This window comes from Delphinapterus leucas, chromosome 1 (genome assembly GCF_059928025.1).
Source record: "Delphinapterus leucas isolate spDelLeu-1000000601 "Yukka" chromosome 1, BTC_Dleu_Yukka2, whole genome shotgun sequence".
Lineage (NCBI taxonomy): Eukaryota > Metazoa > Chordata > Mammalia > Artiodactyla > Monodontidae > Delphinapterus > Delphinapterus leucas.
In genome coordinates, this window is record NC_143129.1 from 80224346 (window position 1) to 80250424 (window position 26079).

General features: G+C 39.8%; 1 long non-coding RNA gene across 2 annotated transcripts; it reads right to left on the reverse strand.

Annotated features, from left to right (window-relative positions):
- Nucleotides 1-554: 554 nt before the first annotated feature.
- Nucleotides 555-23268, reverse strand: LOC149750619 (uncharacterized). 2 transcript variants are annotated; one of them, XR_016393850.1, is made up of 4 exons: nt 22868-23263; nt 15941-22098; nt 13519-15166; nt 555-12740 (listed from the first exon to the last, which is right to left on the reverse strand). It is a non-coding gene; the product is annotated as an uncharacterized LOC149750619 (long non-coding RNA). The 2 variants fall into 2 exon arrangements; XR_016393849.1 differs by having other exon boundaries at nt 555-15166; nt 22868-23268.
- Between the last annotated feature and the right edge of the window lie 2811 nt (nt 23269-26079).

Below are 26079 nucleotides of genomic sequence, written 5' to 3' on the forward strand. Positions count from 1 at the left end.
AACTGGTTATTTTGTGGGGTCAGATTAACAATTCGGTTAAACTGGTAAAGAAATTCAACACAGAATATGAATGGATAATAGAGTTTAAAGAATATCCTTGCTTGCTCTACTAGGTATGTCAGAGCCACTCCCCTGCTTGGAGCACCTGGGAGCGGTGGTGACGGTGTTGCTGGTGGTGACGGTGATGATGACAGGGACAATGATGATCGGCCACCTCTCAAATGCCAATTCCATGCTCGGCATTTTGACAACTAAATGACACACGTTCATGTAATTTTTATGGCTAAGCAAGTTGGCACTGTATATGTGATTTTCCCCAGTTTATTAAAGCATTTGAAATCCCAAGAAGTTACAAAACTTGTTCCTTAAATGAATCAAGCAATAATTAGGAAATTCACCTGGATTTTGAACTGTATAGAAATCATCATTGATACGACTCAAAATTCAGATAACACTGACTGTGAAAGCCTGAAACTGGGGATCAAAGAAGGATAGAAATCAAGCAAAATTATCATATGATATTGCTAAAAGCAGGTTTGCAAAGAAAGAAAATATTTTCCCATCACACAAAAGAAGTGTATTTTATTCAGGACGTGGAGGATAAGTAACAATTGCTCAGCTGGTAGAAACCCATGCCCAGGTGACCGACCGACACAGAAGACAGCGAGAGAATCCTCAGAGGGAGCCCAGGAGGAGAGCTGCTGCTCTTCCTTCTGAGGCTCTGCGATGCTTTCTTGGGCACCTCCCAGAGGGAAGCAGTACAGCACTCACAGGTAAGAAACCTCTGTCTGTCAGGAAGCACCACTCGCATATTGAGGCTGAAGTGTGGAGAAGCTTCTTTCGTATCCATGATAGGCTTTGAAGAGAAGAGGAGAAGGTGGAGCTCTGGAGCTAGTTGAGTCGATTGTCCTTATCCTTTCCAGATGAAGATAAAAGCTCAAGCTCTTACATATTCTTGGGTGGGCACTTCTGCTAGCATTGATGAACAGGTGCCCCAGGAGGGCATTTCTGCTTGCACTGCTGAGGCACGCATGGGTCAGGGCACTTTATAGGTGGGCAAGGGTCTGGACACTTGCAAGGTGGGCAAGGGTCTGGACACTTGCAAGGTGGGCAAGGGTCATGGCATTTTGGTGTGCACACTGGTGGTGGCTGGCAGGGCTGCTTGCACTGCTGATGTTGAGAAGACATCGTTCTGGAGTCTTAATATCTGAAAGAAAGTATATGACCGTGTTCACAACAAGGAATTCCTATAGAGAAAACAGCAAAATCGTGTGGAATAACAACAGATACTATCTCACCAATCTCTAAGTATGTGCTTTAATCTCTTTAATACCCTTTAAGGAATTTCTGACTTCCCTCTCGCTCTTCAGAAAATCGTTACATCAGCCCAGAGAAAAACCTTCCCTTTTCTCATACAGCTTTTCTAAAGAAAATATCTTGGTTTTGAAGAAACATGCAATGTTTTCTCTTTTGGTTTCTTTCTTTCTTTCTTTCCTGCTTTCTTTTTTTCTTTTTAATGACAACGACATCTTCAGAAAAGGCCCTCACATGTTCTAAAATCCTGGGCAAGCTCACAAGCAATTTGTATCAACATTTTCTCTCATGACGTCCCGACAGGATGACTTACATACAGAGCAAAGGGCAATCAGGATGAATGTAAGGGTCTCACACCTTCTAAGATAAGTGCCCCTGAAATCACAGCAGAGGTCCAAGAGAAAGGCATAGAAGAAGGTAAATACTTTGCTCTTTATCCCTTCATGTCAAAATTTCCTGTTAATTTCTTTTTCAATAGAGGAATTCAAACTAGGTATCAGTAATCTAGTAAATACAATACAACATTGTGCCCAGATTCCAAGTTCTCATCCACTAAGTAGCATTATACCCATGATCATAATGTTGGACCCATCAAGCTTGCTGACTGCAGCATAAACTCAACATTTGGGTGTCCATGAACAAAGTTGAAATGAAGAATAAGACTCACCAGGTTCTCCAAAGTCAATCAGAACTCGAGTGGCAGGAGGATAGCTGTCGTGCAGCAGAGGACCTATTTATTGGCGCTTACTGCCCCACCCAGGGGGAAGCGGAACTACCAAACTTGGCCTGGTCCAATCATTTCCCAAGCCAAATGCAAATCCATCCATAACTGGCTTGGCAGGGACGCTGAAAACAGGGACTATCCTCTTCCAGGATCTCCTCACTGGATTATGTTTTCATGACTCACAGAATCCCTGCCTTAGCTCTCAGTTTCAGTGGTTTAAGGCAGTGGGAGCACTTGGAGTGTCCTGTAAGTTGGAGTCAAAAGTTCCATTCCTTGACTGGGGAGGATGACCCTTTCCTATCTTTCGCCATCCTTGACTCTAAAACTGCCTGCCTAGCTGCACTTGATCAGGTGGCAAGTTTGTTGTCCATACTGGTTTGAAATGGGCCTCGCTACCTGGTGACACATGTCACTTTACCTCAAGTCTTTCTTATAATTCATTTCGGTTTGATTCATGGCTTGCTAAACAAAGTCTCGTTTCGTCTTCGAAAATGGTCTGAGGGAAATTTGCAGATCATCTCCTATGATTCCCTATCTTGACACTTGGAAACGTGTAGTAAAGTGTTGACCACTACGGTCCTCCTTTCACTGTTTGCTCCTTCAAATAAAGAACATGCAGCAGTCAGATGCCTGTGACCTTTATAAATCTGTTTTACTTCCTGCCACAAGGAATCCACTAGGCACATAGCATCCCCTACCATAACTCAGATGAGCTGGCAGCTCAGACCCAAGACTTACAACAGAAATGAACTTTTTGCTCATACCTCCCAAAGGGACATAACACATGCTCCAATCTAATTTCTCCAACTGACCTCTTCGGATGTCTTCAATTTTTGAAGAAATCTCAGAGGGTTGTTCAAATTTTCTGGCTTCCTGTCGCTGTAAAATTATTGGGAAACCCAATGTTTTATGCAATGCCATTCACGCAACTAATTTTGTATGTATTTAATACTTATGAATTATTTAAACACATATTGTTTCACATCAAATCTAGGGTAAATTCATGAGAAAGTTGAAATCACTTTATTAAAAATGCAGTCACTGAAGTTCATTGCCATTCATGTACAACTTCTTAATCATTAATAAGAATTTTGTTATATTTTAAACCCATGTTTTGCATTTTCCATATAGGCCACGGTGGAGCCTGTGTCAAATAAACCTATATCATGCTGTAGTTTCTTGATACTATTTGTCAATGTGCTGGAAGGAAGGTTTGATAGTTAATTTATGGGTCAGATTCACTGGCACAGGTCCCCCGTTTACTGGTCAAACATTATTCTGTGTGTTTCTGTAAGGATGATTTTGGATGAGAGTATTATTTAAATCAGTAGCCTGAGTTAAGTCGGTTGCCCTCTATAATGTGGGAAGTTCTCATCCAATCCACTGACGGCCTGAATAGAACAAGGCTGACGCTCTCTCAGGTACAAGAATATTCCTCTGTCAGATGGACTTCCAGCAGTTTCAGCTCTGCAGATTTTGCGTGTTCCAGACATTTTAATCTCTCTCTCTCTGTCCTTGTCCCACTTTATGTAACATATTTCTGTATGTATATATGTACATACAGGTTGTAATATATAATTTGAATATTTCATCTGTCATTTCATGTACATGATTACCTATGGCCAATTAAAATAAAAATTTTCAAAGGTATTTTGAAGTGAATTTAAAGCCAAACATATTAATGTAATATGACACATGGGGTGTGGAATTACGACAAATATAATGAGCTGTTAGCAAATAACTGAAGTTCAGGAACCATTGCCTTAGCACGTCCACCAAAGATTTCATTTCTGCCTTTTCAGTGATTTAGATGTGAACAGTTTTTCTAAGTTCCTCCCTTCTATCCTGGATATGAACACTACTCTTTTCTATGCTGTCCCCGTGGGCACTGAAGAGTGTTTTGATGGATCATGGTTGGTGAGGGCCCTGTCTGGTTTAGGAATAGAGTTGCAAATCTCGGTTTATGATACTGTAGAATGTGGGAACAGATGTTTAACGGAATCAGGATATCCCGTCTCAACTTACGCGAACTCTTCCCTAGACCGCTGTCCTGCGCTTAAAATTCCTTTATCAGGAAATAAATCTCTTGTATTCCATAAGAGAATATGACGTTTCAATTGTGTGAAACCAAAACTAGATATAAGGTACCATTTAAGACTCAGAGCATCACATATAAATGATTCAGAGTGACGTTGGGAGGGGAGAGATAAGCAAAGCACTACAGGTCTGACATCTGGATGAAATGTGAACTTAGGGCACATCTGATATATTTGCTTTGTTCCACTCAGTCCAACAATGTTTTAGGTCTTTGAAGAGAGTAATTTGAAAACAATGTTCACTGTTTATTGTCTGTCTTCTTCTTCTTCACGTGCCAGAACCCTCAACCTGCCATATTATCTTCACTGCCAATATCTACCCCTTAACCGTCCAACTTGGTACTTTGACATGTCGCTCGTGCATTTAGTAATAGTCCTTTCATAATTCTTCCTGCAGTCAGGAGGAAGAACTGGCCCAGTAATTTGTCCTGGCCAAAAAATCAGGAAGCTACTTAGGGCTGGGGTTTTTTAATGGGACAGCAGGAAGAAGAGGGGAGTGAGGAGTAGAGGAGGAGAAAGAGGAGACACTTGAAACCTGTGAAAGTCATCAGCTAGGCATTTGCCACAAGGCCAGGACGTAAGCTTTCCTTGCAGCTCAGCCACATCTTCATTGACTACTATATATTTTTTAAATAATATGATACATTGTTATTAAAATGAAGGTATACCATTTAATATATAATGGGGAAAACATAAAGCTGTTAAAAACTGAGCATGTGTATTAAACGGCCAAAAACAATCACTGCTTATACTTTGCTGTATTTAGTGTTACGAGTTTTCAATTTTCATAAACCCACACACATGCATACATGTCTATCAGGCTACTGATTTGAGATCATTTTTTCTAATATAGATATCTCCAGTCATAGGTTGCTCTCTTTGTGCTGTATTACATTTATCCCAAAAGTTCTTGTATGTTTTCTTTTCATTTTCGTTCATCTCAAGTTATTTTCTATTTATTTCTTATTTCTTCTTCGCACCATTGCTTATTTAGGAATGCGTTTCCAAACTAACAGATGTCACAGCAACAGAGAGTAGAATGGTGGTCAGCAGGGTCTGAGGGATCGGGGAAAGGTGGGATGTTGGGCCACGGGTACAAGCCTGTGATCATGCAATGAATGAGTTCTCAGAGTCTACAGTACAGCATGGTGATCTAGCTAATAACACTCAGGTGTGTACTTTAACCTTGCTGGGAAATTAGACCATAAGCATTCTCATCACACACACACATACAAACACACACACACACACACACACACAGACAAACAGAGGGACATACACACATTACATTGTTACTGATGAAGTGATTTATGTGCAAAGTGACCGATGTTGGTAATCACTGCATAAAATACACATATGTCAAGTCATCACATTATACACCGTAAATATGTACAGTTTCGTTTGTCAATTATTCCTCAATAAACCCGGAGGCAAAGCATGAAGGAATAAGTATCATATGACAGAGTAACAATGTTTGAGCATCTCTGTGTGCTTTCTCCTCCTAGGCTCTCTCAGGATCTGATAGGATTCTCTGAGAGAGCTTCCTTTATCCATCATTCACTGGGGTCCTTGTAGTCACCTCAGAGTGGATATTCCCTTTTAGTCACCTGTACTGACCATATCTGATTTCCTAGGTGGAAAATAGGGAAAGATGGGGGGGAACGTCTTTAGTAATCTTAAAAATCATTCTTTTTCGTTTTGGCACATAGTTAATTTAGTTCTCAATTCCCTCAAAAACTTATTAGGCACCTGATATAATTTCAGTCCCCCAATCATTTCTATGTCCTACAGATCTCAGGTCCTTTTGTAGAAGTAATTTTCTGGCCTGATTAAATTACTGCCTTTTCCCTTAACATAATACAGCAACCATGAGGCTCCCTAGCACACAGGTGGAAAGATGATAAGTTCTGTCTCTTTTTCCTGTTGTAACAGTCAACTGAAATTGCACTTGTAGTTGAAAGCCACTTGTAATCACATCTCTTACTCTTTAGGACTTACAAGCGGTGAGTTTTCTAATTCAACACGGTTTGGATCTTTTGGACTGTATTATTTTTCTTTTCATTCTTTACATTTCTGGCCTGTCAACCAGAAAGTTTTTCCTGAACATACGTCACTTGAAATACCCTGGGCAAAGCAGCAAGTGAGCAACCATTGCTTTGCCTCTAAAGATACCATGGACAACCATTACTTCAAACATTTTGCCTTTGAATAACATGTAGCACCACATTTACAGCGTCCAATATCAGATTCCTTTCCAACCACCTCCAGACACATAAGCCAATGCCACAAATTTAAGATTTGTTACAGGAGCATCCCACCTCCAAGAACTAATTTCTCTGTCAGGTCAAATAACAGTAGCTACAGTAGAGACAACTCCCAAATAGCAGTGATGAGTTTTCACTCATGTCACAGTCTGGTCAGCGTTGAACAGTAGCATGGGCATGTGTTTGCTTCTGCAGTTCTGGCATCTTTGACTCTTCTACTTCTAACCACAAGACGGGGTACGCTTAATGAACGCCCCCTTTTCACAGCTTACTGGACCAGTAAGCTAAGCACTTGGAAAACAAGCGGCATAGTAACAGTCATTTTGTAAATCAAGGTAAGCATCGGAATCCCCAGTGTATCTCAAATGTGGGGTCAAAATAATCAAGAATGTAATTTCCGAGGTGAAAAAACATAATAAGACCCTGCGGTTGTTGAGTTTTGCAGTGAGAAGAGCACGTTGTACAAATGGAGAAGAGATAGCACTTTGTCTGGTAATGTCCCTTTGAATTCCCTTTCTTTTGTACTACCCATGTTTTCAGAACTATTATAATTTTATACAGAGTATCCCAATAATTTCCCAAACTGGTTATTTTGTGGGGTCAGATTAACAATTCGGTTAAACTGGTAAAGAAAATCAACACAGAATATGAATGGATAATAGAGTTTAAAGAATATCCTTGCTTGCTCTACTAGGTATGTCAGAGCCACTCCCCTGCTTGGAGCACCTGGGAGCGGTGGTGACGGTGTTGCTGGTGGTGACGGTGATGATGACAGGGACAATGATGATCGGCCACCTCTCAAATGCCAATTCCATGCTCGGCATTGTGCCAACTAAATGACACACGTTCATGTAATTTTTATGGCTAAGCAAGTTGGCACTGTATATGTGATTTCCCCCAGTTTATTAAAGCATTTGAAATCCCAAGAAGTTACAAAACTTGTTCCTTAAATGAATCAAGCAATAATTTGGAAATTCACCTGGATTTTGAACTGTATAGAAATCATCATTGATACGACTCAAAATTCAGATAACACTGACTGTGAAAGCCTGAAACTGGGGATCAAAGAAGGATAGAAATCAAGCAAAATTATCATATGATATTGCTAAAAGCAGGTTTGCAAAGAAAGAAAATATTTTCCCATCACACAAAAGAAGTGTATTTTATTCAGGACGTGGAGGATAAGTAACAATTGCTCAGCTGGTAGAAACCCATGCCCAGGTGACCGACCGACACAGAAGACAGCGAGAGAATCCTCAGAGGGCGCCCAGGAGGAGAGCTGCTGCTCTTCCTTCTGAGGCTCTGCGATGCTTTCTTGGGCACCTCCCAGAGGGAAGCAGTACAGCACTCACAGGTAAGAAACCTCTGTCTGTCAGGAAGCACCACTCGCATATTGAGGCTGAAGTGTGGAGAAGCTTCTTTCGTATCCATGATAGGCTTTGAAGAGAAGAGGAGAAGGTGGAGCTCTGGAGCTAGTTGAGTCGATTGTCCTTATCCTTTCCAGATGAAGATAAAAGCTCAAGCTCTTACATATTCTTGGGTGGGCCCTTCTGCTAGCATTGATGAACAGGTGCCCCAGGAGGGCATTTCTGCTTGCACTGCTGAGGCACGCATGGGTCAGGGCACTTTATAGGTGGGCAAGGGTCTGGACACTTGCAAGGTGGGCAAGGGTCTGGACACTTGCAAGGTGGGCAAGGGTCATGGCATTTTGGTGTGCACACTGGTGGTGGCTGGCAGGGCTGCTTGCACTGCTGATGTTGAGAAGACATCTTTCTGGAGTCTTAATATCTGAAAGAAAGTATATGACCGTGTTCACAACAAGGAATTCCTATAGAGAAAACAGCAAAATCGTGTGGAATAACAACAGATACTATCTCACCAATCTCTAAGTATGTGCTTTAATCTCTTTAATACCCTTTAAGGAATTTCTGACTTCCCTCTCGCTCTTCAGAAAATCGTTACATCAGCCCAGAGAAAAACCTTCCCTTTTCTCATACAGCTTTTCTAAAGAAAATATCTTGGTTTTGAAGGAACATGCAATGTTTTCTCTTTTGGTTTCTTTCTTTCTTTCTTTCCTGCTTTCTTTTTTTCTTTTTAATGAAAACGACATCTTCAGAAAAGGCCCTCACATGTTCTAAAATCCTGGGCAAGCTCACAAGCAATTTGTATCAACATTTTCTCTCATGACGTCCCGACAGGATGACTTACATACAGAGCAAAGGGCAATCAGGATGAATGTAAGGGTCTCACACCTTGTAAGATAAGTGCCCCTGAAATCACAGCAGAGGTCCAAGAGAAAGGCATAGAAGAAGGTAAATACTTTGCTCTTTATCCCTTCATGTCAAAATTTCCTGTTAATTTCTTTTTCAATAGAGGAATTCAAACTAGGTATCAGTAATCTAGTAAATACAATACAACATTGTGCCCAGATTCCAAGTTCTCATCCACTAAGTAGCATTATACCCATGATCATAATGTTGGACCCATCAAGCTTGCTGACTGCAGCATAAACTCAACATTTGGGTGTCCATGAACAAAGTTGAAATGAAGAATAAGACTCACCAGGTTCTCCAAAGTCAATCAGAACTCGAGTGGCAGGAGGATAGCTGTCGTGCAGCAGAGGACCTATTTATTGGCGCTTACTGCCCCACCCAGGGGGAAGCGGAACTACCAAACTTGGCCTGGTCCAATCATTTCCCAAGCCAAATGCAAATCCATCCATAACTGGCTTGGCAGGGACGCTGAAAACAGGGACTATCCTCTTCCAGGATCTCCTCACTGGATTATGTTTTCATGACTCACAGAGTCCCTGCCTTAGCTCTCAGTTTCAGTGGTTTAAGGCAGTGGGAGCACTTGGAGTGTCCTCTAACGTGGAGTCAAAAGTTCCATTCCTTGACTGGGGAGGATGACCCTTTCCTATCTTTCGCCATCCTTGACTCTAAAACTGCCTGCCTAGCTGCACTTGATCAGGTGGCAAGTTTGTTGTCCATACTGGTTTGAAATGGGCCTCGCTACCTGGTGACACATGTCACTTTACCTCAAGTCTTTCTTACAATTCATTTCGGTTTGATTCATGGCTTGCTAAACAAAGTCTCGTTTCGTCTTCGAAAATGGTCTGAGGGAAATTTGCAGATCATCTCCTATGATTCCCTATCTTGACACTTGGAAACGTGTAGTAAAGTGTTGACCACTACGGTCCTCCTTTCACTGTTTGCTCCTTCAAATAAAGAACATCCAGCAGTCAGATGCCTGTGACCTTTATAAATCTGTTTTACTTCCTGCCACAAGGAATCCACTAGGCACATAGCATCCCCTACCATAACTCAGATGAGCTGGCAGCTCAGACCCAAGACTTACAACAGAAATGAACTTTTTGCTCATACCTCCCAAAGGGACATAACACATGCTCCAATCTAATTTCTCCAACTGACCTCTTCGGATGTCTTCAATTTTTGAAGAAATCTCAGAGGGTTGTTCAAATTTTCTGGCTTCCTGTCGCTGTAAAATTATTGGGAAACCCAATGTTTTATGCAATGCCATTCACGCAACTAATTTTGTATGTATTTAATACTTATGAATTATTTAAACACATATTGTTTCACATCAAATCTAGGGTAAATTCATGAGAAAGTTGAAATCACTTTATTAAAAATGCAGTCACTGAAGTTCATTGCCATTCATGTACAACTTCTTAATCATTAATAAGAATTTTGTTATATTTTAAACCCATGTTTTGCATTTTCCATATAGGCCACGGTGGAGCCTGTGTCAAATAAACCTATATCATGCTGTAGTTTCTTGATACTATTTGTCAATGTGCTGGAAGGAAGGTTTGATAGTTAATTTATGGGTCAGATTCACTGGCACAGGTCCCCCGTTTACTGGTCAAACATTATTCTGTGTGTTTCTGTAAGGATGATTTTAGATGAGAGTATTATTTAAATCAGTAGCTGAGTTAAGTCGGTTGCCCTCTATAATGTGGGAAGTTCTCATCCAATCCACTGACGGCCTGAATAGAACAAGGCTGACGCTCTCTCAGGTACAAGAATATTCCTCTGTCAGATGGACTTCCAGCAGTTTCAGCTCTGCAGATTTTGCGTGTTCCAGACATTTTAATCTCTCTCTCTCTGTCCTTGTCCCACTTTATGTAACATATTTCTGTATGTATATATGTACATACAGGTTGTAATATATAATTTGAATATTTCATCTGTCATTTCATGTACATGATTACCTATGGCCAATTAAAATAAAAATTTTCAAAGGTATTTTGAAGTGAATTTAAAGCCAAACATATTAATGTAATATGACACATGGGGTGTGGAATTACGACAAATATAATGAGCTGTTAGCAAATAACTGAAGTTCAGGAACCATTGCCTTAGCACGTCCACCAAAGATTTCATTTCTGCCTTTTCAGTGATTTAGATGTGAACAGTTTTTCTAAGTTCCTCCCTTGTATCCTGGATATGAACACAACTCTTTTCTATGCTGTCCCCGTGGGCACTGAAGAGTGTTTTGATGGATCATGGCTGGTGAGGGCCCTGTCTGGTTTAGGAATAGAGTTGCAAATCTCGGTTTATGATACTGTAGAATGTGGGAACAGATGTTTAACGGAATCAGGATATCCCGTCTCAACTTACGCGAACTCTTCCCTAGACCGCTGTCCTGCGCTTAAAATTCCTTTATCAGGAAATAAATCTCTTGTATTCCATAAGAGAATATGACGTTTCAATTGTGTGAAACCAAAACTAGATATAAGGTACCATTTAAGACTCAGAGCATCACATATAAATGATTCAGAGTGACGTTGGGAGGGGAGAGATAAGCAAAGCACTACAGGTCTGACATCTGGATGAAATGTGAACTTAGGGCACATCTGATATATTTGCTTTGTTCCACTCAGTCCAACAATGTTTTAGGTCTTTGAAGAGAGTAATTTGAAAACAATGTTCACTGTTTATTGTCTGTCTTCTTCTTCTTCACGTGCCAGAACCCTCAACCTGCCATATTATCTTCACTGCCAATATCTACCCCTTAACCGTCCAACTTGGTACTTTGACATGTCGCTCGTGCATTTAGTAATAGTCCTTTCATAATTCTTCCTGCAGTCAGGAGGAAGAACTGGCCCAGTAATTTGTCCTGGCCAAGAAATCAGGAAGCTACTTAGGACTGGGTTTTTTTAATGGGACAGCAGGAAGAAGAGGGGAGTGAGGAGTAGAGGAGGAGAAAGAGGAGACACTTGAAACCTGTGAAAGTCATCAGCTAGGCATTTGCCACAAGGCCAGGACGTAAGCTTTCCTTGCAGCTCAGCCACATCTTCACTGACTACTATATATTTTTTAAATAATATGATACATTGTTATTAAAATGAAGGTATACCATTTAATATATAATGGGGAAAACATAAAGCTGTTAAAAAATGAGCATGTGTATTAAACGGCCAAAAACACTCACTGCTTATACTTTGCTGTATTTAGTGTTACGAGTTTTCAATTTTCATAAACCCACACACATGCATACATGTCTATCAGGCTACTGATTTGAGATCATCTTTTCTAATATAGATATCTCCAGTCATAGGTTGCTCTCTTTGTGCTGCATTACATTTATCCCAAAAGTTCTTGTATGTTTTCTTTTCATTTTCGTTCATCTCAAGTTATTTTCTATTTATTTCTTATTTCTTCTTCGCACCATTGCTTACTTAGGAATGCGTTTCCAAACTAACAGATGTCACAGCAACAGAGAGTAGAATGGTGGTCAGCAGGGTCTGAGGGATCAGGGAAAGGTGGGATGTTGGGCCACGGGTACAAGCCTCTGATCATGCAATGAATGAGTTCTCAGAGTCTACAGTACAGCATGGTGATCTAGCTAATAACACTCAGGTGTGTACTTTAACCTTGCTGGGAATTTAGACCATAAGCATTCTCATCACACACACACATACAAACACACACACACACACACACACAGACAAACAGAGGAACATACACACATTACATTGTTACTGATGAAGAGATTTATGTGCAAAGTGACCGATGTTGGTAATCACTGCATAAAATACAGATATGTCAAGTCATCACATTATACACCATAAATATGTACAATTTCGTTTGTCAATTATTCCTCAATAAAACCGGAGGTAAAGCATGAAGGAATAAGTATCATATGACAGAGTAACAATGTTTGAGCATCTCTGTGTGCTTTCTCCTCCTAGGCTCTCTCAGGATGTGATACGAATCTCTGAGAGAGCTTCCTTTATCCATCATTCACTGGGGTCCTTGGAGTCACCTCAGGGTGGATATTCCCTTTTAGTCACCTGTACTGACCATATCTGATTTCCTAGGTGGAAAATAGGGAAAGATGGGGGGGAACGTCGTTAGTAATCTTAAAAATCATTCTTTTTCGTTTTGGCACATAGTTAATTTAGTTCTCAATTCCCTCAAAAACTTATTAGGCACCTGATATAATTTCAGTCCCCCAATCATTTCTATGTCCTACAGATCTCAGTTAGGTCCTTTTGTAGAAGTAATTTTCTGGCCTGATTAAATTACTGCCTTTTCCCCTAACATAATACAGCACCATGAGGCTCCCTAGCACACAGGTGGAAAGATGATAAGTTCTGTCTCTTTTCCCTGTTGTAACAGTCAACTGAAATTGCACTTGTAGTTGAAAGCCTCTTGTAATCACATCTCTTACTGTTTAGGACTTACAAGCAGTGAGTTTTCTAATTTAACACGGTTTTGATCTTTTGGACTGTATTATTTTTCTTTTCATTCTTTACATTTCTGGCCTGTCAACCAGAAAGTTTTTCCTGAACATACGTCTCTTGAAATACCCTGGGCAAAGCAGCAAGTGAGCAACCATTGCTTTGCCTCTAAAGATACCATGGACAACCATTATTTCAAACATTTTGCCTTTGAATAACATGTAGCACCACATTTACGGCGTCCAATATCAGATTCCTTTCCAACCACCTCCAGAAACATAAGCCAATGCCACAAATTTAAGATTTGTTACAGGAGCATCCCACCTCAAAGAACTAATTTCTCTGTCAGGTCAAATAACAGTAGCTACAGTAGAGACAACTCCCAAATAGCAGTGTTGAGTTTTCACTCACGTCACAGTCTGGTCAGCATTGAACAGTAGCATGGGCATGTGTTTGCTTCTGCAGTTCTGGCATCTTTGACTCTTTTACTTCTAACCACAAGATGGGGTACGCTTAATGAACGCCTCCCTTTTCACAGCTTACTGGAACAGTAAGCTAAGCACTTGGAAAAGAAGCGGCATAGTAACAGTCATTTTGTAAATCAAGGTAAGCATCGGAATCCCCAGTGTATCTCAGATGTGGCGTCAAAATAATCAAGTATGTAATTTCCAAGGTGAAGAAACATAATATGACCCTGCGGTTGTTGAGTTTTGCAGTAAGATGTGCACGTTGTACAAATGGCGAAGAGATAGCACTTTGTCCGGTAAGGTCCCTTTAAATTCCCTTTCTTTTGTACTACCCATGATTTCAGAACTATTATCATTTTATACAGAGTATCCCAATAATTTCCCAAACTGGTTATTTTGTGGGATCAGATTAAAAATTCAGTTAAACTGGTAAAGAAAATCAACACAGAATATGAATGGATAATAGAGTTTAAAGAATATCCTTGCTTGCTCTACTAGGTATGTCAGAGCCACTCCCCTGCTTGGAGCACATGGGAGCGGTGGTGACCGTGTTGCTGGTGGTGACGGTGATGATGACAGGGACAATGATGATCTGCCACTTCTCAAATGCCAATTACATGCTTGGCATTGTGCCAACTAAATGACACACGTTCATGTAATTTTTATGGCTAAGCAAGTTGGCACTGTATATGTGATTTTCCCCAGTTTATTAAAGCATTTGAAATCCCAAGAAGTTACAAAACTTGTTCCTTAAATGAATCAAGCAATAATTAGGAAATTAACCTGGATTTTGAACTGTATAGAAATCATCATTGATACGACTCAAAATTCAGATAACACTGACTGTGAAAGCCTGAAACTGGGGATCAAAGAAGGATAGAAATCAAGCAAAATTATCATATGATATTGCTAAAAGCAGGTTTGCAAAGAAAGAAAATATTTTCCCATCACACAAAAGAAGTGTATTTTATTCAGGACGTGGAGGATAAGTAACAATTGCTCAGCTGGTAGAAACCCATGCCCAGGTGCCCGGCAGACACAGAAGACAGCGAGAGAATCCTCAGAGGGCGCCCAGGAGGAGAGCTGCTGCTCTTCCTTCTGAGGCTCTGCGATGCTTTCTTGGGCACCTCCCAGAGGGAAGCAGTACAGCACTCACAGGTAAGAAACCTCTGTCTGTCAGGAAGCACCACTCGCATATTGAGGCTGAAGTGTGGAGAAGCTTCTTTCGTATCCATGATAGGCTTTGAAGAGAAGAGGAGAAGGTGGAGCTCTGGAGCTAGTTGAGTCGATTGTCCTTATCCTTTCCAGATGAAGATAAAAGCTCAAGCTCTTACCTATTCTTGGGTGGGCACTTCTGCTAGCATTGATGAACAGGTGCCCCAGGAGGGCATTTCTGCTTGCACTGCTGAGGCACGCATGGGTCAGGGCACTTTATAGGTGGGCAAGGGTCTGGACACTTGCAAGGTGGGCAAGGGTCTGGACACTTGCAAGGTGGGCAAGGGTCATGGCATTTTGGTGTGCACACTGGTGGTGGCTGGCAGGGCTGCTTGCACTGCTGATGTTGAGAAGACATCTTTCTGGAGTCTTAATATCTGAAAGAAAGTATATGACCGTGTTCACAACAAGGAATTCCTATAGAGAAAACAGCAAAATCGTGTGGAATAACAACAGATACTATCTCACCAATCTCTAAGTATGTGCTTTAATCTCTTTAATACCCTTTAAGGAATTTCTAACTTCTCTCTCACTCTTCAGAAAATCGTTACATCAGCCCAGAGAAAAACCTTCCCTTTTCTCATACAGCTTTTCTAAAGAAAATATCTTGGTTTTGAAGAAACATGCAATGTTTCCTCTTTTGGTTTCTTTCTTTCTTTCTTTCCTGCTTTCTTTTTTTCTTTTTAATGAAAATGACATCTTCAGAAAAGGCCCTCACATGTTCTAAAATCCTGGGCAAGCTCACAATCAATTTGTATCAACATTTTCTCTCATGACGTCCCGAAAGGATGACTTACATACAGAGCAAAGGGCAATCAGGATGAATGTAAGGGTCTCAGACCTTGTAAGATAAGTGCCCCTGAAATCACAGCAGAGGTCCAAGAGAAAGGCATAGAAGAAGGTAAATACTTTGCTCTTTATCCCTTCATGTCAAAATTTCCTGTTAATTTCTTTTTCAATAGAGGAATTCAAACTAGGTATCAGTAATCTAGTAAATACAATACAACATTGTGCCCAGATTCCAAGTTCTCATCCACTAAGTAGCATTATACCCATGATCATAATGTTGGACCCATCAAGCTTGCTGACTGCAGCATAAACTCAACATTTGGGTGTCCATGAACAAAGTTGAAATGAAGAATAAGACTCACCAGGTTCTCCCAATTCAATCGGAACTCTAATAGCAGGAGGATAGCTGTCATGCAGCGGAAGACCTTTTTATTGGCGCTTACTGCCCCACCCAGGGGGAAGCGAAACTACCGAAATTGGACTGGTCCTATCATTTCCCAAGCGAAATACAAATCCATCCATAACCTGCTTGGCAGGGACGCTGAGAACAGAAAATATCCTCTTCCAGGATCTCCTCACTGGATTATGTTCTCATGACTCACAGAGTCCCTGCCTTAGCTCTCAGTTTCAGTGGTTTAAGGCAGTGGGAGCACTTGGAGCGTTCTCTAACTTGTAGTCAAAAGTTCCATTCCCTGACTGGGGAGGATGACCCTTGTCTACCTTTCACCATCATTGACTTCTAAAACTGCCGGCCTAGTTGCACTTGAGCTGGTGGCAATTTTGTTGTACATACTTGTTTGAAATAGGCCTTGCTACCTGGAGACAAATGTCTCTTTACCTCAAATCTTTCTTACAATTCATTTCGGCTTCATTCATGGTTTGCTAAACAAAGTCTCCTTTCGTCTTCGAAAATGATCTGAGGGAAATTTGCAGATTATCTCACATGATTTCCTATCTTGACACTTGGAAACATATAATAAAGTGTTGACCACTGCGATCCTTCTTTCACGATTTGCTCCTTGATATAAAGAACATCCAACAGTCAGATTCCTGTGACCTTTATAAATCTGTTTTACTTCCTCCCACAAGGAATTCACTAGGCACACAGCATCCTCTTCCATAACACAGATGAGCTGGTAGCTCATACCCAAGACTTACAACAGAAATGAAACTTTTTGCCCATACATCCCGAGGGACATAACACCTGCTCCAATCTAATTTCTCCCACCTGACCTCTTTGGATGTCTTCAATTTTTGAAGAAATCTCAGAGTAGTGTTCAAATTTTCTGGCTTCCTGTCGCTTTGAAATTATTGGGAAACCCAATCTATTATGCAATGCCATTCACACTACTAATTTTGTATGTATTTAATACTTATGAATTATTTAAACACGTGTTATTTCAAATCTAGGGGTAAATTCAAGAGAACGTTAAAATCACTTGATTAAAAATGCAGTCAATGAATTTCATTGCCATTCATGTACAACTTCTCAATCATAAATAATAATTTCGTTATATTTTCAACCTAATTTCTCCTTTTTCCATTTTGGTCACGGTGGATCATATGACAAATAAACCTATTTCCTGCTCTACTTTCTTCATACAATTTGTCAATGTGCTGTAAAGAAGGTTTGATATTTAATTTATGTGTCAGATTCACCTGCACACGTCCCCAGTTTTCTGGTCAAACATTATTCTGTGTGTTTCTGTAAGGATGATTTTGGATGAGAGTATTATTTAAATCAGTAGCCTGAGTTAAGTCAGTTGCCCTCTATAATGTGGGAAATTCACATCCAATCCACTGACGGACTGAGACGGCCTGAATAGAACAAGGCTGACGCTCCCTCAGGCAAAAGAATATTACCCTGTCAGATGGACTTCCAGCAGTGTTTCAGCTCTGTAGACTTTACGTGTGCCAGACATATTAATCTCTCTCTCTCTGTCCTTGTCCCTCTTTCTGTAATATATTTCTCTATGTATATATGTACATACATGTTATAATATATAATGTGAATATTTCATCTGTCATTTCATGTGCATCATTACCTAGGGCCAATTAAAATAAACATTTTCAAAGTTATTAGGAAGTGAAATTAAAGCCAAACAAATTAATGTGACATGACACATGGGGTGTGGAATTATGACAAATATAATGAGCTATTAGCAAATAACTGAAGTTCAGGAACCATTGCCTTAGCACGTCCACCAAAGATTTCATTTCTGCCTTTTCAGTGATTTAGATGTTAACAGGTTTTCTAAGTTCCTCCCTTCTATCCTGGATATGAACACTACTCTTTTCTATGCTGTCCCCATGGGCACTGAAGAGTGTTGTGATGGGTCATGGTTGGTGAGGGCCCTGTCTGGTTTAGGAATAAAGTTGCAAATCTCGCTTTATGATACTGTTTAATGTGAGAAAACATGTTTATTTGAATCAAGATGTCCCATCTCACCTGACGTGAACTCTTCCCTAGACCACTGTCGTGTGTTTAAAATTCCTTTATCAGGAAATTAATCACTTGTATTCCATAAGTAAATACCAGGTTTCAATTGTGAGAAACCGAAATTAGGTATAAGATACCATATAAGACTCACTGCATCACATACAAGTGATTCAGAGTGTTGTTGGGACTGGAGAGATAAGAAAACACTAAAGGCCTGACCTCTGGATGAAATGTGAACATAGGGAACATCTGATATATTTGCTTTGCTCCACTCATTCAAACAGTGTTTTAGGTCTTTGAAGAGAGTAATTAGAAAAAAATTTTCACTGGTTATTGTCTGTCTTCTTCTTAACGTTCCAGAACCCTCAACCTGCCATAATATCTTCGCTGCCAATATCTACCCCTTAACCGTCCAATTTGGTACTTTGACATATCGCCCATGCATTTAGTAATAGTCCTTTCATATCTTTCATAATTCTTCCTGCAGTCAGAAGGAAGAACTGGCCTAGTAATTTGTCTTGGCCAAATAATCAGGAAGCTTCTTACGAATGGGGTTTTACAATGGGACAGCAGTAAGAAGAGGGGAATGAGGAGGCAAGGAACAGAAACAGGAGACACTTGAAACCTGTGAAAGATTCATCAGCTAGGCATGTGCCAGAAGACCAGGACTTAAACTTTCCTTGCAGCTCAGCCACATTTTCACTGACTACTATATATTTTTTAAATAATATGGTACATTGTTATAAAAATGAAGGTATATCATTTAATATATAAGGGGAAAACGTAAAGATGTTAAAAGATGAGCATGTCTATTAAACGGACAAAAATAATCACTGCTTATACTTTCCTGTATTTAGTGTTATGAGTTTTCAATTTTCATATGCACTCATGTCTATCAGGTTACTGATTTGAGATCATCTTTTGTAATATAGATATCTCCAGGCATAGGTTGCTCTCTTTGTGCTGCATTACATTTATCCCCAAAGTTCTTGTATGTTTCCTTTTCATTTTCGTTCATCTCAAGTTACTTTTTATTTATTTGATATTTCTTCTCCACACCATTGTTTATTGAGCAATGTGTTTCCAAACTAAAAGATGTCACAGCAGCAGAGAGTAGAATGATGGTCAGCAGAGTCTGAGGGGTCGGGGAATGGTGGAGATGTTCGGCCAAGGGTACAAGCATGCAATCATACAATGAATGATTTCTCAGAGTCTACAGTACAGCATGGTGACCTAGCTAATAACACTAAGTTGTGTACTTGAATCTTGCTGAGAAATTAGACCATAAGCATTCTCATCACACACACAAACACACACACACAAACACACAGAGAGACATACACACATTACATTGTTACCAATGAAGTGATTAATGTGCTTATTGACCGATGTTGGTAATCACTGCATAAAGTACACATATTTCAAATCATCACATTATACACCATAAATATGTACAATTTCATTTGTTAATTATACCTCAATAAACCCAGAGTGAAAGCCTTAAGAAATATTCATCATACAACAGAATAACAATGTTTGAGCATCTCTGTGTTTCTTCTCCGCCTTGGCTCTCTCAGGATCTAATACTGTTCTCTGAGAGAGCTTCCTTTATCCATTATTCTCCGGTGTCCTTGTACCCATCTCAGAGTGGATACTCCCTTTTAGTCACCTGTACTAAACATATCCGATTTGTGTAGGGTAGAAAGTGGGGAAAGGTGGGCTGGAAAGTCGTTAGTAATCTTGAAAATCATTCTTTTTCATTTGGGCACATAGTATATTTAGTTTTCAATTCCTTAAAAAACTTCCTAGGCACCTGATATAATTCAGTCCTCCAATCATTTCTATGACCTACGTATCTCAGCAAGGTCCTTGTGTAGAAGTAATTTTCTGGACAGATTAAATTATTGCCTCTCCCTCTAACATAATACAGCTACCTTGAGGCTCCCTGGCACACAGGTGGAAAGATGACAACTTCTGTCTCTTTTCTCTGCTGTAACAGTCAACTGAAATTGGACTCCTACTTGAAAACTACTTCTAATCTCATGTCTTACTCTTTAGGAATTATATGCTGTGAGTTTTCTAATCAAAAAGGTTTTGAATTTCTGGGCTGTATTATTTTTCTTTTCATTTTCATTTCTTTCGAGTCAACGAGAAAGTTTCTCCTGAACATATGACTCCTGAAATACCCTGGGAAAATCAAGAAATGAGCAACCTTTGGTCTGCCTCTAAAGATACAGTGGACAACCATTACTTCAAACATTTTGCCTTTGAATAACATGTAGCACCACATTTACGGCTTCCAATATCAGATTCCTTTCCAACCACCTCCAGACACATAAGCCAATGCCACAATTTTAAGATTTGTTACAGGAGCATCCCATTCAAAGAACTAATTTCTATGTCAGTTCAAATAACAGTAGCTACAGTAGAGACAACTCCCAAATATCAGAGTCAATTTTACAGTAATGTCATAGTCTGATGAGCGTTGAGGTGTAACATGGGCATCTTTTTGCTTGTGCAGTCCTGGCATCTTTGGCTCCTTTACTTCTAATCACAAGAGGAGATATGCTTAATGAACACATCCCTTTTCACAGCTTACTGGACCAGTAATCTAAGCATTTGGAAAACAAGCTGCATAGCAACAGTCATTTTGTAAATCAGGGTAAACATTGGAATCCCCAGTGTACCTCACAGGTGGAGTCAAAATAATCAAGAATGTAATTTCCGAGGTGAAAAATGTAAGACCCTGAGCTTGTTGAATTTTGCAGTAAGAAGAGCACATTGTACACATGGAGAGCAGGCAGCACTTTGCCTGGTAAGTTCCCTTTAAATTCCCTTTATTTGTACTACCCATGAATACAGAACTACTATAATTTTATACAGAGCATCCCACTAATTTCCCAAACTGGTTATTCTGTGGTGTCACATTGAAAATTCATTTAAATTGGAAAAGAAAAGGAACACAGAATATGAACGGGTAATAGAGTTTAAGAATATCCTTGCTTGCTCTACTAGGTATGTCTGAGCCACTCCCCTTCTGGAACACCTGGGGGTGGTGGTGACAGTGCTGGTCATGGTGACGGTGATGATGACAGGGACAATGATGATCGGCCACCTTTCAAATGCCAATTATGTGCTCGGCACTTTGCCAACTAAATGAAACACATTCATGAAATTTTTATGCCTAAGCAAGTTGGCACAGTAAATGTGATTTTCCCCAAAGTTTATTAAAGGTATTGAAATCCCAAAAAGTTAAATAATTTGTTCCTCAAATCAATAAAGCACTAATTGGGAAAATAACCTGGATTTGAAACTGTATAGAAATAATCATTGATATGACTAAAAATTCAGATAACACTGACTGTGAGAGCCAGAAACTCGGGATCATAGAAGGATAGAAATTAAGCAAAATTATGATATGATATTGTTAAAAGCAGGTTTTAGAAGAAAAAAGTTTTTTCCCATCACACAAATAAATTGTATTTTATTCAGGAAGTGGAGGATAAGTAACAATTGCTCAGCTGGTAGAAACCCATGCCCAGGTGACCGACCGACACAGAAGACAGCGAGAGAATCCTCAGAGGGTGCCCAGGAGGAGAGCTGCTGCTCTTCTTTCTGAGGTTCTGCTATACTTTCTAGGGCCCCTCTGAGAGGCTAACCATTTAGCAGTCTCAGATAGGAAACCTCTGTCTGTCAGGAAGCACCACACGCATATTGAGGCTGAAGGGTGGAGAAGCTTCTTCCGTATCCATGATAGGCTTTGAAGAGAAGAGGAAGGTGGAGCTCTGGAGCTAGTTGAGTCGATTGTCCTTATCCTTTCCAGATGCAGATAAAAGCTCAAGCTCTTACATCCTCTTGGGTGGGCACTTCTGCTAGCAATGATGAGCAGGTGCCCCAGGAGGGCATTTCTGCTTGCACTGCTGAGGTACGCATGGGTCAGGGCACTTTACAGGTCGGCAAGGGTCTGGACACTTGCAAGGTGGGCAAGGGTCAGGACACTTAGGTGTGCACACTGGTGGTGGCTGACAGGGCTGCTTGCACTGCTGATGTTGGGAAGACATCTTTCTGGAGTCTTAATATCTAAAAGAAAGTATATGACCGTGTTTACAAGAAGGAATTCCTATAGAGAAAAGAGCAGAAGCTTGTGGAATAACAAATATATCAATAACAGATATATCTCCTCAAACTCTAAGTATGTGCTTTAATCTCTTTAATAGCTTTAAATGAATTTCTGTCTTCTCTCTCACTCTTCGGAAAATCATTTCATCAGCCCAGAGAAAATCTTCTCTTTTCTCATACAACTTATCCAAAGAAAATATCTTTGTTTTAAAGAAAGAAGCTGTGTTTTCTCTTTGGTTTCTTTCTTTATCTCTTTCATTTTTTTTAATGAAAATGACATCTTCAAAAAAGGCAATCACAAGTTCTAAAATCCTGGGCAAGCTCACAAGCAATTTCTATCACCATTTTGTCTCATGTGGTCCCGACAGGATGACTTATGTACAGAGCAAAGGGCAATCAGGATGAATGTAAGGGCATCACACCTTCTAAGATAAATGCCTCTGAAAGCACAGCAGAAGTCCAAGAGAAAGGCATAGAAAAAGGTAAATACTTTGCTTTTTATCCCTTCATGCCAAAATTTCCTGTTAATTTCTTTTTCAATAGAGGAATTCAAACTAGTATCAGAAATCTAGTAAATACAATACAACATTGTGCCCACATTCCACGTTCCCATCCACCAAATAGCATTATACCCATGATCATAACTTTGGACCCATCAACTTGCTGTCTCCAGCATAAGGTCAACAATCGGGTTTCCAAGAACAAAATTGAACTGAAGAATCAGACTCACCAGGTTTTCCAAAGTCAATTGGAACTCGAGTAGCAGGAGGATAGCCATCGAGCAGCAGAGAACCTATTTATTGGGGCTTGCTGCCCCTCCCAGGGGGAAGAGGAGCTACCAAAACTGGCCTGGTCCAATCATTTCCCAACCCAAATGTAAATCCATCCATAACTGACTTGGCAGGGACTCTGCAAACATGAAATATCCTGTTCCAGGATCTCCCACTCGATTATGTTCTCATGACTCACAGAGTCCCTGCCTTAGCTCTCAGTTTCAGTGGTTTAAGGCAGTGGGAGCACTTGGAGCGTTCTCTAATTTATAGTCAAAAGTTCCATTCCTTGACTGGGGAGGATGACCCTTTCCTATCTTTCACCATCCTTGACTTCTAAAACTGCCCGCCTAGTTGCACTTGATCTGGTGGCAATTTTGTTGTACATACTGGTTTGAAACAGGCCTTGCTGCCTTGTGACACATGTTTCTTTACCTCAAGTCTTCCTTACAATTCATTTCCCCTTGATTCATGGCTTGCTAAACAAAGTCTCCTTTCGTCTTCAAAAATGGACTGAGGGAAATTTGCAGATCATCTCATATGTTTTCCTATCATGACACTTAGAAATGTGTAGTAAAGTGTTGACCACTATAGTCCTCCTTTCACTGTTTGCTCCTTCAAATAAAGAACATCCAGCAGTCAGATTCCTGTGACCTTTATAAGTCTGTTTTACTTCCTGCCCCAAGGAATCCACTAGGCACATAGCATCCCCTACCATAACTCAGATGAGCTCACAGCTCAGACTCTAGACATAAAACAGAAATGAAGCTTTTTGCTCATACCTCCCAATAGTGACATAACACATGCTCCAATCTAATTTCTCCCAACTATGCTCTTTGGATGTCTTCAATTTTCGAAGAACTCTCAGAGGATTGTTCAAATTTTCTGGCTTCCTGTCACTTTGAATTTATTGGGAAACCCAATCTATTGTGAAATGCCATTGACGCAAATAATTTTGTATGTTTTTAATAGTTATGAATTATTTAAACACGTGGTTTCACATCAAATCTATGGGTATATTCAAGAGAAAGTTGAAATCACTTTATCAAAAATGCAGACACTGAAGTTCATTGCCATTCATATACAGATTCTTCATCAACAATAATAATTTTGTTATATTTAGAACTATTTTTTGCAATTTCCAATTTGGTCATGTTGGAGCATATGTCAAATAAACCTATTTCCTGCTCTACTTTATTCCTACATTTTGTCAATGTGCTGGAAGGAAGGTTTTATGGTTAATTTATGGGTCAGATTCACTGGCACAGGTCCCCAGTTTTCTGGTCAAACATTATTCTGTGTGTTTCTGTAAGGATGATTTTGGATTAGAGTATTATTTAAATCAGTGGCCTGAGTTAAGGCGGTTGCCCTCTATAATGTGGGAAATTCTCATCCAATCCACTGACAGCCTGAATAGAACAAGGCTGACACTCCCTCAGGTAAAAAGTGTTCCCCTGTCAGATGGACTTCCAGAAGAATTTCAGCTGTGCGTGTCCCAGACATTTTAATCTCACTCTCTCTGTGTCCTTGTCCCTCTTTGTGTAACATATGTCTGTATTTATATATGTACATACATGTTGTAATATATAATTTGAATATTTCATCTGTCATTTCATGTACATGATTACCTATGACCAATTAAAATAAAAATTTTCAAAGGTATTCTGAAGTGAATTTAAAGCCAAACATATTAATGTAATATGACACATGGGGTGTGGAATTACGACAAATATAATGAGTTATTAGCAAATAACTGAAGTTCAGGAACCATTGCATTAGCACGTCCACCAAAGATTTTATTTCTTCCTTTTCAGTGATTTAGATGTTAACAGTTTTTCTACAGTTCCTCCCTTCTATCCTGGACACAAACACTAGTTTTTTCTATGCTGTCCCCTTGGGCACTGAAGAGTCTTGTGATGGGTAATGGCTGGTGAAGACTCCTGTCTGGTTTAGGAATAGAGTTGCAAATCTCGTTTTATGATACTGTAGAATGTGGGAACAGATGTTTAATGGAATCAGGATATCCCATCTCACCTGACATGAACTCTTCCCTAGACCGCTGTCGTGTGCTTAAAGTTTCTTTATCAGGAAATAAATCTCTTGTATTCCATAAGTAAATACCAGGTTTCAATTGTTTGAAACCAAAATTAGATATAAGATAACATTTGAGACTCACAGCATCACATATATATGATTCAGAGCGACGTTGGGAGGGGAGAGAGAAGCAAAGCCCTAAAGATCTGATATCTGGGTGAAATGTGAACTTACGGTACATCTGATATATTTGCATTGCTCCACTAATTCCAACAATGTTTTAGGTATTTGAAGACAGTAATTTGAAAAAAAATCTTTCTCTGTTTATTCTCTGTCTTCCTCTTCATGATCCAGAACCCTCAACCTGCAATATTACCTTCACTGCCATTATCTTCCCCTTAACAGTCCAACTTGGTACTTTGACATGTTGCCCATGCATTTAGTAATAGTCCTTTCATATCTTTCATAATTCTTCCACCAGTCAGAAGGAAGAACTGCCCTAGTAACTTGTCTTGCCCAAATAATCAGGACACTTCTTCGGAATGTGGGTTTATATTGGGACAGCAGGAAGATGAGGAGAGTGAGGAGGAGAGGAACAGAAAGAGGAGACGCTTGAAAACTGTGAAAGAATCATCAGCTAGGCATGTGCCAGAAGGCCAGGACGTAACCTTTCCCTGCAGCTCAGCCATATCTTTACTGACTACTATATATTTTTTAAAATATTATGATAATTTGTTACACGAATGAAGTTACATCATATAATATACAATGGGGAAATCATAAAGCTTTTCAAAAATGAGCACATTTATTAAATGGCCAAAAATAATCGCTGCTTACAATTTGCTGAATTTAGTGTTAGGAGTTTTCAATTTTCATAAACCCACACAAATGCATAGATGTCTATCAGCTTACTAATTTGAGAACTTTCATCTTTTGTAAAATAGATATGTCCAGCTGTACGTTGCTCTCTTTGTGCTTCATTACATTTGTCTCTAAAGCTCTGTATGTTTTCTTTTCATTTTCATTCATCTAAAGGTATTTTCTATTTATTTGTTATTTCTTCTTCAGACCATTGTTTATTTAGGAATGTGTTTCCAAACTCACAGATGTCACAGAAACAGAGAGTAGAATGGTGGTC